The sequence below is a fragment of the Cherax quadricarinatus genome, unplaced genomic scaffold (assembly GCF_038502225.1).
Source record: "Cherax quadricarinatus isolate ZL_2023a unplaced genomic scaffold, ASM3850222v1 Contig147, whole genome shotgun sequence".
NCBI classification, from domain to species: Eukaryota; Metazoa; Arthropoda; class Malacostraca; order Decapoda; family Parastacidae; genus Cherax; species Cherax quadricarinatus.
Genome location: NW_027195173.1, coordinates 285,001 through 288,341, shown reverse-complemented (window position 1 = coordinate 288,341; position 3,341 = coordinate 285,001).

Sequence of the window (3,341 nt, the reverse complement as noted above, 5' to 3'; positions counted from 1 at the left end):
GTGCATCAAAAATCTCAGAAATACTGGGATCTAATCCCTTTATAAGGGATCCAATACCTTTATAAGGAATCCAATCCCCTTATAAGATATCCAATTCCATTATAAGGAATCCAATCCCCTCATAAGTGATCTAATCCCCTTATAAGGGATTCAATCCTCTCATAAATTATACAATCTCTTATAAGTGATATAATCATTTTGTAAATTATCCAATCCCTTCATAAGTTATCCAATCCCTTTATAAGGGAATCCAGCTCACTTATATGTGATCCAATCCTTTTACATGTGATCTTATAAAGGAATCCAATCCCCCTATAAAGGAATCCAGTCTCTTATAAAGAAATCTAGTACCCTTATAGGTGGTCCAGTCCCCTCATAAAGGAATTCAATCCCCTCATAAAGGAATCCAATTACTTATATAGGAATCCAATCCCTTATAAAGAAATCTAATCCCCTTATAAAGAAATCCAATCCCTTATAAAGAAATCCAATTCCCTTATAAAGGAATCCAATCCCCTTATAAAAGAATCCAATCCCTTATAAGGAAATCCAATCTCTTATAAAGGAATACAGTCTTCTTATAAAGGAATTCAATACCCTTAAAGGTGATCCAATCCCTCATAAAGGAATCCAATCCCTTGTAAAGGAATTCAATCCCCTTATAAAGGAATCCAATCCCTTTTCAAGGAATCCAATCCCCTTATAAAGGAATCCAATCCCTTACAAAGGAATCCAATCCCCTTATAAAGGAATCCAATCCCTTGTAAAGGAATTCAATCCCCTTATAAAGGAATCAAATCCCTTATCAAGGAATCCAATCCCCTTATAAAGGAATCCAATCCCTTACAAAGGAATCCAATCCCCTTATAAAGGAATCCAATCCCTTGTAAAGGAATTCAATCCCCTTATAAAGGAATCCAATCCCTTATCAAGGAATCCAATCCTCTTATAAAGGAATCCAATCCCTTACAAAGGAATCCAATCCCCTTATAAAGGAATCCGATCCCCCTTATAGGCGATCCAATCCCCTTCACAAACGATCCCATCCCTCCGTCCAAGGGATTCCATCGCCGAACTCCAGCAGGTGAGTTATAGCAGTACGAGGCGCCAGATACAACCTCACTAATGCTCTAGTTAGGTTCGAGTGATAGCGGGTGAGTTATGGCACTCTCTGGCACTCGGGCACTCTAATGGCCTAGTTAGGTTAGGGTGATAGGCAATGATTGCCATCCTGATTTACAACGTTCAAGCACCGCTGTGTTTACACTGGTGGGCAGTCTCATTTACACTGTTGGAACGAGGTTGTTAGTGTTGTAAATTGGGTTGGTCTTAGGTGTTGTAAATTGGATTGGTCTTAGATGTTGTAAATTGGATTGGCCTTAGGTGTTGTAAATTGGATTGGTCTTAGGTGTTGTAAATTGGGTTGGTCTTAGATATTGTAAATTGGATTGGTCTTAGATGTTGTAAATTGGATTGGTCTTAGGTGTTGTAAATTGGATTGGTCTTAGGTGTTGTAAATTGGGTTGGTCTTAGGTGTTGTAAATTGGGTTGGTCTTAGGTGTTGTAAATTGGGTTGGTCTTAGGTGTTGTAAACTGGGTTGGTCTTAGGTGTTGTAAATTGGGTTGGTCTTAGGTGTTGTAAATTGGGTTGGTCTTAGGTGCTGTAAATTGGGTTGGTCTTAGGTGCTGTAAATTGGGTTGGTCTTAGGTGTTGTAAATTGGGTTGGTCTTAGGTGCTGTAAATTGGGTTGGTCTTAGGTGCTGTAAATTGGGTTGGTCTTAGGTGCTGTAAATTGGGTTGGTCTTAGGTGTTGTAAATTGGGTTGGTCTTAGGTGCTGTAAATTGGGTTGGTCTTAGGTGTTGTAAATTGGGTTGGTCTTAGGTGCTGTAAATTGGGTTGGTCTTAGGTGCTGTAAATTGGGTTGGTCTTAGGTGTTGTAAATTGGGTTGGTCTTAGGTGCTGTAACTAGGAGTTTCTAGGTTGTAAACTCAGGCTGTGAGATAGTAAGAAAAAAGTGTGTGTGAGAGAGTGTGTATGAAAGAGTGTGAGTATGAGTGTGAGTGTGTGTGTGTGAGAGTGTGGGAGAGTGTGAGTGTGTGTGTGTGTGTGTGGGAGAGTGTGAGTGTGTGTGTGTGTGTGAGTGTGGGAGAGTGTGAGTGAGTGTGTGTGTGTGTGTATGAGTGTGGGAGAGTGTGTGTGTGTGAGTGTGTGTGTGTGTGTGTGTGTGTGTGTGTGTGTGTGTGTGTGTGTGTGTGTGTGTGTACTCACCTAGTTGAGGTTGCAGGGGTCGAGTCCAAGCTCCTGGCCCCGCCTCTTCACTGGTCGCTACTAGGTCACTCTCCCTGAACCATGAGCTTTATCGTACCTCTGCTTAAAGCTATGTATGGATCCTGCCTCCACTACATCGCTTCCCAAACTATTCCACTTCCTGACAACTCTGTGGCTGAAGAAATACTTCCTAACATCCCTGTGATTCATCTGTGTCTTCAGCTTCCAACTGTGTCCCCTTGTTACTGTGTCTAATCTCTGGAACATCCTGTCTTTGTCCACCTTGTCAATTCCTCTCAGTATTTTGTATGTCGTTATCATATCCCCCCTATCTCTCCTGTCCTCCAGTGTCGTCAGGTTGATTTCCCTTAACCTCTCCTCGTAGGACATACATCTTAGCTCTGGGACAAGTCTTGTTGCAAACCTTTGCACTTTCTCTAGTTTCTTCACGTGCTTGGCTAGGTGTGGGTTCCAAACTGGTGCCGCATACTCCAGTATGGGCCTAACGTATACGGTGTACAGGGTCCTGAATGATTCCTTATTAAGATGTCGGAATGCTGTTCTGAGGTTTGCTAGGAGCCCATATGCTGCAGCAGTTATTTGGTTGATGTGCGCTTCAGGAGATGTGCTCGGTGTTATACTCACCCCAAGATCTTTTTCCTTGAGTGAGGTTTGTAGTCTCTGGCCCCCTAGACTGTACTCCGTCTGCGGTCTTCTTTGCCCTTCCCCAATCTTCATGACTTTGCACTTGGTGGGATTGAACTCCAGGAGCCAATTGCTGGACCAGGTCTGCAGCCTGTCCAGATCCCTTTGTAGACCTGCCTGGTCTTCGATCGAGTGAATTCTTCTCATCAACTTCACGTCATCTGCAAACAGGGACACCTCAGAGTCTATTCCTTCCGTCATGTCGTTCACAAATACGAGAAACAGCACTGGTCCTAGGACTGACCCCTGTGGGACCCCGCTGGTCACAGGTGCCCACTCTGACACCTCGCCACGTACCATGACTCGCTGCTGTCTTCCTGTGTGTGTGTGTGTGTGTGTGAGTGTGTGTGTGAGTGTGAGTGTGTG